The sequence below is a fragment of the Myotis daubentonii genome, chromosome 15 (assembly GCF_963259705.1).
Source record: "Myotis daubentonii chromosome 15, mMyoDau2.1, whole genome shotgun sequence".
NCBI classification, from domain to species: domain Eukaryota; kingdom Metazoa; phylum Chordata; class Mammalia; order Chiroptera; family Vespertilionidae; genus Myotis; species Myotis daubentonii.
This window is the reverse complement of record NC_081854.1, coordinates 40,810,879-40,823,858: the sequence shown is the minus strand read 5'-3', so window position 1 is coordinate 40,823,858 and position 12,980 is coordinate 40,810,879. Positions and strand designations below refer to the sequence as shown.

Below are 12,980 nucleotides of genomic sequence, written 5' to 3'. Positions count from 1 at the left end.
TCTCCATCTACCCCACTTCCTTCCAATCTCCTCTTTGGCCTCTGAGCTCCAGCTTCATATTCCCTTCCTGCATACGCCCACCTCCAGCCAAGCTCAGGGCCTTGGCCACACCCTTGTCTTTCTCACTCTGCAAGTCTCAGTGCCATTGTCATAGAGTAGGTGAAATCAGGGCTGTGAGGAGGAAAAGTGCAAGGGATGAGATGGAGTAGGGCAGTGAGGCAATCCAGGAAGCCTTCCTGGAAGAGGGGAGCTAAGGATAAACAGCAGTTCACCAGGTAAGTGAAGGAAAAGACTGTTGCATCCTTTTCATCTCCACCTCCCACTGGGCAGATCCCAGGGCCCTCCTGGAGAGTGATGTGGCTTCTGCTTTTGAAAGTATTTCAAGCTCGATTTTCTTCCCACAGCAAAGTTGAAGGAGCGTGTAGCTACCATTATTGTGATAAATCTATTCCTAGTGTTTTTGGTCCCAATCGAATCAGGAATACAAACATCTACTTCGGTCCTTCACCCCAACCACACTCAAATGAATTCACATTTCCACTCTCAATGTGTAGTTTGTCTCAAAAAACAAAAACAAAAAAAAACAAAAAAACTCTTTCATAGTAGGCTAGTTCAAATCACGATTCCATGAAAGTCCACTAAATGTATTTGTTTGATGTGTCTCATAAATCTCTTTCAGTCAACAGCAGTTTCTCTCTCCCCGCCTTTTTCCATACCATTTATTTGTTAAGGAAACTGGGTCACCTGTTCTGTAGAATTTTCCACATTCCGTTTTTGGATGGTTGCATCCTTGTGGTATTGATTCATGTATTTTTCAAATCTTGTAGCATTTCTTATAAACGGTTAGATCTAGATGTGGCGCTGTCCAATACAATTTCCTGTGCTGATGGAAAGCTACATCTGTGCTTCCCAATATGGTAGCCATTAGCCGCGTGTAGCTAACGGTGTTAGCGCTGTCCATGCTTGGGGAAGAGATGCCAGGTAGAGAGTGTGGCAAACCCTAAAAGAATCGCCGTGTAGATCCCTGAGGTCTGGAGCAGGGCCATGCCATCTGCAACAAAGAGCTGTTACACACTATTCAAAAAACGGCCCCTGGCCTACTACTAGGTCCTGGGTAAGATGGTGAATGGGACCCAAGACATCAAGGGACCATGCAGGTCCGAAACAATCCATTATAGAGGCAAAAGAAACAGACAAACTGGGGCACAGGCAGGCCGGAGGGCAAAGTAAGCTCTATAAGTGGGTGGCCAGTCCCCCATGTCACCCACCATTGCCTAGCCAACTCTTCTTCCTCAGTTCATACCTATGGCCACATGGGGGGAACTTTTATGACCAGCTAATAGAGGAGGGGAGATTTCACGCTTGATTCCTGAATGGGTTGGCTCAATATGAGGATGTAAGCTGAAAATGGACTGAAGCTGCTGCCCAGCCCCACTTAGGGGTAACCCTGAAATCCTCCCAGTTGGCAGAGCTCCAGGTCATGTATCTGGTCATCCCCTTTTGTAGGAAGAAAACTGTCTCGCCAGAAGCGTGTATACGGCCCCATGGGCAATGATGAATGGCTTGGCTGGTTGGCCAGGAACCTATGGGGGGAAAGATTAGAAAATTAGGGTCAAGGAGGTTGGGGAAGAGGCATGTAGTTGGAGCAATAGGAGTAGGTACAAAGTGAGATCTTTATAACACATGGGTCACATGTCAGTGCCCACCAGAGAACATCTACCATGCAGGAGACTAAATGAAGTGGAAAGCAGGATTCAGCCAGTTGTCACCGGCCACGCTCTCTCAATAACCACCCCAGTGCTGGCATAATGGTAGTAGGGATACGGGCTAAAAATGGGCCCACCCGCCCGGGCACCCGCTCACTAAGACTGATCTAGCTACTGCTACTGCTGTGGGTCTCCCCTACTGCCACACTGAGTCCCCCACATGGCGCCCTTCCTCAGGGAGACCAGCCAGTCAGGGCCCCCGACAACAAGTTGTTTACATTCCGCTGAGGAAGGGGAGCAGCAGCTCCTAACTGAAATCAACACAACACATATGGGCAAGCAATGCCCCTCTGTCTGAGGCTCACAGTGTTTGATCCATCAACATGGTATAGTAATAACATCACCTCAGGCCAGGTGACTCACTTTTTAACAAAGGAGGTGTAGTAGTGGGATTCATTACCGACCCTGGGATTCACTGATCCTAAAGTCTCCCTCACCATCCAGAGCCACTCACCCCACAGAGCAATAGAACGAATGGCCTTTGAAAGGTGCGGCGAAGGCACCAGCTTAGAGATTTAGAGATGCCTCCAGGCGACCACAGAGCCGGAAGAGGACAACTTTTTTACATGAGTAACAGATAAAGGGTGAGTATCCATATTATTCGTAAGTTTCTATTTCGAAATGATTTTACACTTACAGAAAAATTGCAAAGATAGTAGAGAGGACTCCTATATACTCTTCAGTTTGTTTTCACACTAACGTTGATGTCGTAGATAACCATAGCACAAATATCAAAACTAAGAACTGGGAAGGCCCTGGCCACCAGGTAGCTTAGTTGTTTGGAACATTGTCCCAATACACCAAGGTTGTGGGTTCAATCCCTGGTCAGGGCACATACATGAGTCAACCAATGAAGGTATAAAGTGGAACAACAAATCTCTCTCTTTCCAAAACAATAATGTTTTTAAAGAGTTTTAAAAAAAGAACTGGTAAAAAAAACCTAATTGGTACAGTTAGGGAATTGGTACAATACTAAACTACAAATTGGATTTCACCTATTTTTCCACTGACATCCTCCTTTTTGGGGGGTGTTTGTTTTGTCCAGGATCTAGTCCAACACCTCACACTGCATTTAGTTGTCTTCTCCAGCAGTTTGCGACAGTTCCTCAGGCTTTCCTTGTCTTTCTGACTTTGACATTTTCTTTTTTAAAAAATATATTTTATTGATTTTTTATAGAGAGGAAGGGAGAGGGATAGAGAGTTAGAAACATTGATGAGAGGGAAACATCGATCAGCTGCCTCCTGCACAGGATGTGCCTGCAACCAAGGTACATGCCCTTGACCGGAATCGAACCTGGGACCCTTGAGTTCTCAAGCTGACGCTCTATCCACTGAGCCAAACCGGTTAGGGCCATTTTCTTTTTTGTTAATCTCCACTTGAGAATATTTTTTCCATTGATTTTTAGAGAGAAGTAGAAGCAAAGGGAAGATACACACAGAGAGAGAAACAATGATGTAAGAGAGACACACTGATTGGTTACCTCCTACACGGTCCCCGACCAGGGCCAGGTATGGAGACTGCAACCGAGGTACGTGCTCTTGACCGGAATTGAATCTGTGACCCTTCAGTCCACAGACCGGTGCTCTAACCACTGAGAAAATTAGCTAGGATCTGACCTTGACATCTTCAGTACTAACAGTTCCTTTATAGACTATTCCTCAATTTGGGCTGTCCCACATTTTCTCAAGAGATTGAGGTCTTCGGTAAGAATACCACAGAACTGGCGTGTCCTTCTCAGTGTATCGTATCAGTAGTATAAGAGTTGATATGTCCTGTTATCGTGACGTTAACCTTGATCACATAGTTTAAGTGATGTCTGTGGGGTTTCTGCACTGTCCGGTTACTGTTTTTCTCTTTGAATTTAATAAATATATTGGGGGAGATTCTTTAAGACTTTAAGATTGTGTCCAAAGCCAGTCACCAGGCCAGCCTCAACTAAGAGGTGGGGAAAGAGACTGCACCTTCTGGTAAGAAAACCTGCAAAGTCGTGTTGCAGAGGGCGTGGAGGCAGGTGGGCCCTTCATTGGGGTCACTTCTTTTTCGTAATCAACTCCAAATCCCACTGATATCAAGTACTTCTGATACAGGAATACGTTTCCTTCTTGCTGTTTGGCAAATGCGACCCAACTGTTGGACACAAAGAAATGATTGTGTCTAAGGGAGGAGAAGATAATTATTACCTCAGTGTTCTTCAGGATTGCTTTTCTAGAAAAACAAAATACAAAACCAGTTTCTCGTGGCATAAAAGAAGCACCGTAGCTCATTATGCAGGAAGGGGTTGACTAAGCAAGCCTGGACGGACTAAACCCTGTACCTTGTGAAGAAAGGTTCAGCCGTTGCCACGCTCTTGGGGGGTTATCTCTAAGCGCTTGCAGTATCCTGCCTGAGAAGAGTGTCTTTCTTTACCTGGAGGCCTTAGGCCAGCCAGATAGTCTATGCCAACAATGTGATTTATCCTGGGCGCCGTGGGCCACATGGTATCAGCTTGACCTCTGCCGGGTCTGGAGACCAAGATCCGCTGTAGAGGTAGCCAGACACACCTCTGTGACCAAGCCCGAATAAAACCCCTGGACATCAAGGTTCTGGTGAGCATCTGGTTAGCCACACTTCGTATGTGTTGTCACATGTCATCGCTGGGAGAGCTAAGCGCAGCCTGCGCAACTCCACTGAGAGAGGACAACTGGAATCTTGTTCTGGTGTCTCCAGGACCCTGACCTTTGTACCTTTTCCCACTGTGATTTTAGTCTGTGTCATTTCACTGCGATAAACTGTAACCAGGAGTATTAACTGCTTGCTGAATTCTCCGTGTCCTTCTAGACTTGCAGGGGTGGGTAACGTCTCACAAGCCATATAAGGCTTGAGAAATCATTTGGTCTGGCCCTGCCAAGGCATTAGGGGTGAGTTCATTAAATGTTTGATCAAACATAGCAGGCTGTGTTTGATTTTTAACTTGATAATTTTTTTTAATATATTTTATTGATTTTTTACAGAGAGGAAGGGAGAGAGATAGAGAGCTAGAAACATCGATGAGAGAGACATCAATCAGCTGCCTCCTGCACATCTCCTACTGGGGATGTGCCCGCAACCCAGGTACGTGCCCTTAACCGGAATCGAACCTGGGACCTTTCAGTCCGCAAGCCGACGCTCTATCCACTGAGCCAAACCGGTTTCGGCTTAACTTGATAATTTTATATGGCCTGCAAATAATGTTATAAATATCCAAATGGCCCTAGGCAGAAAAAAGGTTCCCATAGGGACACCTGGACACAGTCATATTAGCATTTTGAAACCATAAATAGATTATCTTTGTCAGAATTAATCTGACAAATTAATGTTTTTATTTTACTTCATGTTTTTATTGATCTTTACAGAGAGAGGAAATGAGAAGGATAGAGAGACAGAAACATCCATGAGAGAAAAACATCATCCATCGGCTGCCCGCTGCATGGCCCCTACTGGGGATCAAGCCCACTACCCTGGCATGTGCCCTGATTGGCAACCAAACTAGTGACCTCTTGGTTCAGGGGTCGAGGCTCAACCACTGAACCACACTGGCTGGGCAGAATTGTTGACTTCTCCAGGCTTTAGTTTTTTCTGTTTGTAAACAGGTATTTGGACTAACAGATCCCTGATCCTTTTATCTCTGGTCTACACATAAAATAAGGGAAGCTTTGATTCAACGGCTTCATTTTCTAATAGTACTTTGCCTGGTAATAGTTATACCTATGCCGTCCTGACCTACATGAAGTTATCTCTAAATCCTCTATAAAAACAATACTAACACTTACTCAGAATGACTACGACTCTTTTCCTTCTCAATGTGGAATAAATAGGATAATCCTGAGGTGTTGCTCCACAAGGAGGGGATAGAGCAAGGAACTAGCTGGAGTTCTTTGCATTCCCAAGACCTGGCCAGCAGGAGGAGGGACGGAAGGGGCAGCTACCTCCTCTGGCACTATGCAGGGGCACACCTGTTTCACTCACACGGGCAGCACTGGAAAATGGGGCGATGCTGGTACTGCCCACTCCAGCAGGATGCAGGATGCAGGGGCAGCACTTATTATACTCAGATGGACAGGGCCACAGGATTGGATGCTACTGGTAGCAGCTGGGTTTTAAGCATCGTCAGGTCATTCATCCATTTCTCACCTATGCCAAGCACAGTGCTGGGAAGGCAGAGATAAATGAGAAAGACAGTCCTCGTATGCCCAGAGGATCCTTTCTAAGTCATTGGCCATGTAAGAATCCTCCATTCATCAGGGAGAAAGATTGACTTGTCAAATGCTCAGTAAAATAACTGGATTTTGCAAGGTTTCAGCTGTTTCATTCCCCAGAGTTAACTTATGTTAAAAATAAAGGAAAGAGCATGAGATATTCACTCTGCTTCGTATCATGATAATTTTTGCAGGCTTCCTGCTTTGAAATTTTGCCATGAGAAGAATAGATTGAAGGCCACTTACGAGAGCCCAAATGAGGAGGGGAGAGCTGTGATTAGGTCTCATTCCTTCCCATCATCTCAGGTATAAAAGAAGGAGGCAGGTCCACTTGCCATGAGGAATTGATGCTTAGATGGAGTGGTGTTCTCAGACGTTGGAAATAAGCCATCTGCCAGTAGGGATCTGGTTATGGATCCTAATATCTGATTATGGGGTCTTGGTTCAACCTGAGCTGTTCAGTAAAGACTTCTCTATTCACTCTGGCCAAAACCGGTTTGGCTCAGTGGATAGAGCGTCGGCCTGCGGACAGAAAGGTCCCAGGTTCTATTCCGGTCAGGGGCATGTGCCTGGGTTGCGGGCACTTCCCCGGTGGGGGATGTGCAGGAGGCGGCTGGTCGATGTTTCTCTCTCATCGATGTTTCTGACTATCTCTCTCCCTTCCTCTCTGTAAAAAATCAATAAAATATATAAAAAAAACAAAAAACAGTAACTCTAATTTGAAAAAAAAAAAAAGACTTCTCTATTCACTCTTCAAAAGTGCACCACCACCACCAGCTGCCAGCACTCCTGATACCAGCATTTGATTTACATTTTTGAAAAATTTCTGAATGTATTAGATACCTCTGCCATGTAGTTAGTATACATTATCATTTTCATTGTCTCCCCAAATTCTATTTACTTATCACACAATTTATTTTACTTTTATCTATTGAAAGGTTTTTAGATCGTTTCCAATGTTTTGCAAATATAAGTTGCAATGTGAGAATATTCTGTACATGCACTTTTGAACTAGATTAAAGCCTATGATAATTTAAAATTTTGATACAATAAAGCCTTTAGAAAGATTTTAGTAGTATAGTCCTATTAGGATTGTATAGAAAATATTTTTCCTAATTGTTCCAACCCTGGGTATCAATATATTGGCCAAACTTATACTGTGATATGACATATGTTATAATATTGTTCTTTTATTTTTAGTGAAGAGAAACATTTGTGACACTTTTATTGTTCTATGTATTTCTTTTTAAATTGGCTATTATAACCTTATCTTATTTTTCTTATTGGGGTTAAATTAAATTTCAAGAAGAGTTTATAAGGGTTGTGAACACACAATGCAATAACAACTGATGTATTAGAGAACTGTACCCTTAAAACCTATATAGTTTTATTAACCAATTTCACCCCAATAAATTAAATTTTTAATAAGAGTAAGAAAAGGAGGAATTTATAAATTAAGGCTATCTTTTTTCTTGCATACATGTAACTCATATATTTTCCCAGTTTGTCTTTAACTTTGCTTATAGCATGTTTTTTTTTCAAAATTTAATTTTTTTCTATAGTTGAATTTGTCAGTTATTTCCTTTATGAATTCTGCCTTTGGTGTCATACCTTTTCACCTAAAGAATATAAAAAACATTCCCTAATCATTTCCTTATAACTACTTTGATAATTTCCACTTTAAAATTTAAATCTTGAGTCCAGTTTATACTTGTTTTAATGTACAGTCTTAGGAACCACCCTTTCCCCCCTCCAAATTATAAGTTACTCAAGAACAATCCTGGAATATTCCAGTCTTTTACCAGTGCTGTGAAAACAGACATTAAGTTAATACATATTCCTAAGTCTTTTTTTTTTTCTTTCTGGAGCCAGTACCAAAAAGTTTTCATTATTATAGCTTTGTAATAGATTTTTATATTTCATAGTTATTAGTTTCCGTTTTTAAAAAAATGTTCTGAGTATTCTGTTTTCCTTTCTGATGAAGTATGGAATTGCTTCATCAAACAAACAAACACAAATCAAAACAGTACAAACAATAATACCGTGCTGAATCTTTGAATTTTCCCAGTCCTGAGCTCCTCAGTGATTTCTTCAATATCTTTGGGTGTCAGGTTCTCTTAGTAGTTGTCATTTATTTGAACCATATGGTGCATCTACACAGGCCCCTAAATATTCCACCTCTATAAGAGTGAAAAGTTTGTCAGGTATAGTCTCCCCAAACTTTATTCCAAGATGTTTCTTTTCTTTTTTTAATCCTCACCTGAGGATATTTTTATTGATTTTAGAGAGAAAGGAAGAGGGAAGATTTTATGTATCATCAGTTCCAGAGAGAAGCATCAATTAGTTGCCTCCTGTATGCACCGGACCAGAGATCAAACCCACAACCTGGGTATGTGCCCTGACTGGGAATTGAACCTGTGACCTTGCAGTGTACAGGACTGTTCTCCAACCAACTCAGCCACACTGGCCAGGGCCAAGATTTTTCTGAAAGGCCTCCAGTATGCTGTCAGAGTTTCCAAGCATGCAAGATGTAGTGGTGCAGACTTGAAGGTGATACTTTCCAACTGGCTTTCGATGATACATTGTATAAAAAGTTGCTACTTCACATACTCTCATTGAAGGTACTTGTAAAACTTCTGCAACCTTGTTCATAGAAGAGATGGGCAGATATCCATTCTGTCTTTGGGACAAATCCAGAACTATAAGTACATCTGCTGTTTTATGCCCTTTGGGATAGTTTTTAAAAATTGCATCTATCCTCTTATAGTTTTCTGGTGTGACATCAGATGGAGTATCTGAGTTATTCTCAGGAGTATCTGTGCACAAATAAGGCCCCTCCAGTTCCATTTTGCACAGCTGACTTATGCAAATTCCTTACATGTTGTCTCTACTGGGCAGTGAGGCCAGTCTCCTAGGCCCAGCGCACTGCAGAGAAGAGTACAAGTGCATTTTTGAGACTATATTGTTTAAATTAAAAGCTAGTTGCTACCACAATACACCTATTAGAAGGGTCAAAATCCACAATATTGACAACACCAAATGCTGGCAAGGATGTGGAGCAACAGGAACACTCATTCTTTGATGGTGGGAAGGCAAAATGGTATACATACTTTGAAAGACAGTTTGGCAGGTTTGTGGTGTTTTTGTTGTTTTTGTTTTTTTACAAAACTGTTAAGATTTTTCTTACCATATGATCTAACAATTGTCATCCTTGATATTTATCCAAATGAATAACTTATTTTATGTCCACAGAAGACCCTGTGTATGTATGTTTGTAGCAGCTTTATTCATAATTGTCAAAACTTGATAGTAACCAAGATGTCCAATAGGTGAATGGATAAATTGTAGTATATCTAGACAATGGGATATTATTCAGTGCTAAGAAGAAATGAGCTATCAAGCCTTAAATGCATATACTAAGTAAAGAAACCAATCTGAAAAAACTACATACTGTAGGATTCCAACTATCTAACGTTCTGGAAAAGGCAAAAACTGTGAAGAAAACAGATTATTAGCCAAGGGCTCAGGGAGAAATGAATAGATGGAGCACAGGGGGTTTTTAGGGCAGTGGAACTATTCTGATACTATAGTGGTGGATACATGTCATTTCATATTTATCAAAACCCATAGAATGTATGACCCCAAGAGTGGACCCTCATGTAGACTCTTGACTTTGGGTGATGTGTCCGTATACATTGGGTTGTAACAAATGTTCCACTCTAGTAGGGGATGCTAATAGTGGAGGAGGCTCTCCATGTGTGGGGAAAGGTGGTATCTGGGAACTTTCTCTACTTTTTTCCCTCAAATTTTACTGTGAACCTAAACCTGCTCTAAACAAAGTAAAAAAGCTAGTTGCAGCTAGTTGCAGCTTTATGGCCAATGCTATTTTAAAGGTGTGAACTTAACACAGTTATCTTTGAAAAGTGAGATTATGGGTATTTGTTTTTATTTTATTTTATACATAGATTCTATTTCAAATACAGATATCATAGATTACCTGTGTAACCTTTAAAAGGCAGGTTTTTGTATTGGGGGGAGATAGTGATTGTAACTCATAACCTCACCTGGAGGAAATGAACAGTCCAAGCCAAGGGGTTATCTTGGCCAGCGCTCCTCCCAGCGGGCTAAGCCAGGCGAAGACTTTCCTGAGAGTCCCTAGAGCATGGCCCCGCGGGCTTATGGGAAATGTAGTCTCGGAGATCGCTGGACCGGTCCTCGGAGGACCCTGGGATGGCTAGCAGCCGCTGCATCTGCGCATGTGCGAGGCTGTGAGCGCACCGGCGGCCGCCCTTCCCCCACCTCCAGCCGCGAGTGGGTGACAGGGCCCTGGGTTTCCACGTATCTTCGCCGCCCCGCGCTGTGACCGGGCCTGGCACTGAGCCACGAGTGGAGACTGGCCCCTCTAGGTATGAGGGAGGCTGACAGGCAGCTCCGTGGGGCCGGGGGGGCCGAGAGGAAGGAGATGAGGGATGGGCTCGTGCCCACGCGGGGTGGGAGCCCAAACTTCGGCGACTCGCTGGGGGCGGTGACCCTTGGGGCGGCCGCCGGGCGCATTCCTCGGCGCGGGGTTGGCAGGGCTCGTCTCGCCGGACGTGCAGAGGCGGGGACGGCGGAGGCGGAGGGTGGCAGCGAGGCTCGCCTTCCTCCCTTTGTCCGGAGAAGCGCCTCGGACCGCGGCGAGGGGCCGGCGGGGCGGGACGGAGTCCGGAAGTCCGGCCGGACGCGCGCGACTAGGCCGGCGGGTGCGCGGCCGGACACACCTGGCTGCGCTCACGTGACACGTGCTGCGTGCGTCGGCCTCGCGGGCTGGTGGGAGGATTGAAAGCTCTGGCCAGTGCCCCGGTGCGAACGAGCCGCGCAAGGAGAGCCCCGACCCCTTTGCAGGAGCCTTTCGGGCTGAGTGTTCACCTGACCCGCGCCCCTACCCGGGACTTGGCTGGCGTCCCAGGCTCAGCCGAAGGGAGAAGGGCCGCTCAGAGGGGAAGGGACTTGCGCAGGTCGCGCGGCAGCTGGTCCTTAGGTGATCTGAGGGGCGAGTCGCTGCATTTGCCTTTGACTCTGCTCCCTGGTAGGTTTTGCTCTGCAGGCGTTTTGAGTTTCTCTCCAGTTGAGTTTACTGCTCTTGCCTTTTATGGCACCCAAAGCCTTCACTACTTTGGGATTATACAAGTTTTCTGATGATTCCCAGTGGGACTTTAAAATCCTGTGGTTGTTTTATTTATTTATTTATTTATTTATTTATTTATTTATTTATTTATATTTTTTAATTAAATCTTTTTATTTATTTATTTATTTTTATTGCTTAAAGTATTACAAAGGGTATTACATATGTGTTGTTTTTTTTTTCCCCCCCGCCCTTGACTATCCCTGGAAATTAAATCTTTATTGTTCAGATTATTACAGTTGTTCTTCTTTTCCCCCCCATAGCTCCCCTCCACCCGTTTCCCACCCCACCCTCCAACCTCACCCCCCCACTGTCCTCGTCCATAGGTGCACGATTTTTGTCCAGTCTCTTCCTGCATCCCCCACACTCCTTTCCCCCACAAGAATAGTGAGTCCACTCCCTTTCTATGCCCCTGATTCTATTATAATCACCAGTTTATTCTGTTCATCAGATTATTTATTCACTTGATTTTTATTTTTTTATTTTTAAAAATATATCTTTATTAATTTCAGAGAGGAAGGGAGAGGGAAAGAGAGAGAGAAACATCAATGATGAGAGAGAATCATCAATCGACTGCCTCCTGCACATCCCCCACGGACAATCAAGCCTGCAACTGCAACCCAGGCATGTGCCCTTGACTGGAATCGAACCCGGGACTCTTAAGTCCACAGGCCGACGCTCTATCCACTGAGCCAAGCCAGTCAGGGCTGGTTTTTAGATTTACTTGTTGATAGATGTGTATTTGTTGTTCATAGTTTGTATCTTTACCATTTTCTTCTTCTTCCTCTTCTTAAAGGATACCTTTCAGCATTTCATGTAATACTGGTTTAGTGGTGATGGACTCCTTTAGCTTTTTCTTATCAGTGAAGCTCTTTATCTGACCTTCAATTCTAAATGATAGCCTTGCTGGATAAAGTAATCTTGGTTGTAGGATCTTGCTATTCATTACTTTGAATATTTCTTGCCACTCCCTTCTGGCCTGCAAAGTTTCTAAAATCAGCTGACAGTTGTATGGGTACTCTCTTGTAGGTAACTGACTGTCTTTCTCTTGCTGCTTTTAAGATTCTCTCTTTGTTTTTTGCTCTTGGCATTTTAATTATGATGTGTCTTGGTGTGGTCCTCTTTGGATTCCTTTTGTTTGGGGTTCTCTGCACTTCCTGGACTTGTAAGCCTATTTCTTTCACCAGGTGGGGGAAGTTTTCTGTCATTATTTCTTCAAATAGGTTTTCAGTATCTTGCTCTCTCTCTCCTTCTAGCACCCCTATAATTCGGTTGTTGGTACGCTTGAAGCTGTCCCAGAGGCTTCTTACACTATCTTCATATTTTTGGATTCTTTTCATTTTGCTTTTCCAGTTGGGTGTTTTTTGCTTCTTCGTATTTCAAATCTTTGACTTGATTCTTGTGATCCTCTAGTCTGCTGTTGGGAGTCTGTATAATAGTCTTTATTTCAGTCAGTGTATGCTTAATTTCTAGTTGGTCCTTTATCACAACCTCGAAGGTCTCATTAGATTTCTTGAGGGTGTCATTAAGTTTATCGGCGGTTTCTAGAAAATTCTTGAAAAACCTTAAAAGTGTGGTTTTGAACTCTATATCCAGTAGTTTGCTTTCCTCCATTTCTGTCATTTGTGTCCTGTTCTTTGTCTCCGCATTTTTTATGCTTCGCTGTGTTGATAGAGTGGCTTTCTGTACTAGGTGTCCTATAGGGCCCAGTGGATCAGCCTCCCCAATTACCTGAGGTAGACACTCTTGGTGCACCCCCTTGTGGGCTTTGTGCACAGTCTTGTTGTAGTTAAGCCTTGATTGTTGTAGGTATCACTGGGAGGAATTGACCTCCA

General features: G+C 43.6%; 1 protein-coding gene and 1 pseudogene across 3 annotated transcripts in view; one reads left to right on the top strand and one right to left on the bottom strand.

Moving 5' to 3' along the window:
• Positions 1-1,490: 1,490 nt before the first annotated feature.
• Positions 1,491-10,231, bottom strand: LOC132216272 (NADH dehydrogenase [ubiquinone] flavoprotein 2, mitochondrial-like; annotated as a pseudogene).
• Positions 10,232-10,238: 7 nt separating this feature from the next.
• ZFP1 (ZFP1 zinc finger protein) overlaps positions 10,239-12,980 on the top strand; it is a 43,893-nt gene continuing 41,151 nt past the window's right edge. The window contains exon 1 of one of the 3 annotated variants that reach the window (XM_059667433.1): positions 10,239-10,387. The gene's annotated coding sequence lies outside the window, so the exon portion shown is untranslated. Of the gene's footprint in view, positions 10,388-10,744; positions 11,050-12,980 lie in introns of those variants that run through there. The other 2 variants (XM_059667435.1, XM_059667434.1) reach the window with 2 other exon arrangements.